Genomic DNA, 1385 nt, shown 5'->3' on the forward strand with positions numbered 1-1385 from the left:
CTAAATATTTGTCTTTCTAGAGATTTCAACAAGTGACTACATACGGAGCAAAATGAGTGAATCTACACTCTAAAATATGTCTATATACATCCGTATGTGGTAGTCCATTTGAAATCTCTAAAAAGATAAATATTTACAAACGGAGGGAGTAGATCAAGGTTTGACAAAAAAGCTATCATATAATTAAGGTTGGATAAGACTTGTACAAGCGGGACAGGATATGCTATCGCGTGTAATAATATTTTGAATAGCAATTGTCGGCTTGCCGCTGCCGGTTGCCAGCGTGAGGGCGGTGAGAGAGATAATACAGATATTTTCTATGCCGGCTTGCCGCTGACATATGTCGTATGTCAGCATGAGGGCGATGAAGGTGACGAGAGTATTCAGATTTATTTTCCATTCACAAAAATAGATTTATTTACTTCTGTCCATTGCGGCGGTGAAGCAACTCAATCTGAAGATCATGCGTCTAGCCAGCTGCGAGCTACCAAATTGATTTATTTTATTTGGGCTTGCACACTTGCACTGAATATATGGACTCAAAAGGCTTTTTGTCTAATGCAGCTAGGTAGTCAATGGGTTCAAACATGATTTCTTGTTGGGTTCAGGCATCAAGTACATGTAAAGTGCTACATTATCAACTAAAATTTTGTTGGTGTCATTTGCACCCAATGCTTCTATGCTAGCTACGTCTGTGCCTCCATCGAGGGGAAGGGGACGGCTGGGATCTTGCTCCTCGAACGGCTGGGCTGTGCGGCCGGCGACGAGGCGCGGACGGCGGATCCGGGGCGGGGCCGGTGAAGGGGAGGCCCGAGGCGAGGACAGGAACGAGCGGCGGCTGCGCGGCTCCGCTCCGGCGGCGCTTGGGGCGCGAGGCAGGCGGCGGCGAGCTCCCGGAGTGGAGGCGGCGGGTGAGGCGCGGCGGCGCGGAGGGAGGCGCGGGGCGGAGAAGTGGGCCGGCGGTGAAGCTTCACACTCGTGAACCCTATCATGGCTCCGACAAGATCCACACCGCCAATGGAGCAGGTATGCACATCTCTCATATTGGTCAAGCATCTCTTCTCACTAGACATGCCAATAGGAATCTTCAGCTTCGCAATGTTCTTCGAGTTCCATCTGTGACCCGTAATCTTCTTTCAGTTCCTAAACTCACACGTGATAATAATGTGCTTTGTGAATTTCACCCTTTTGATATTTTTATTAAGGATCGGGGCACGAGGGACATTCTTCTTAGTGGGCGGTTGTGCCAGGGCCTCTACCGTCTGGAGCATCCTGGCGTCGCTCGCGTTTTCAGTGGAGTTCGGGTCTCTCCGTCACAGTGGCATGCTCGTCTTGGTCACCCGGCCACACCTATTGTCCGTCATATTTTGCGTCGTCATGAGCTT

This window comes from Triticum aestivum, chromosome 5B, assembly GCF_018294505.1.
Source record: "Triticum aestivum cultivar Chinese Spring chromosome 5B, IWGSC CS RefSeq v2.1, whole genome shotgun sequence".
In the NCBI taxonomy this organism is placed as follows: domain Eukaryota; kingdom Viridiplantae; phylum Streptophyta; class Magnoliopsida; order Poales; family Poaceae; genus Triticum; species Triticum aestivum.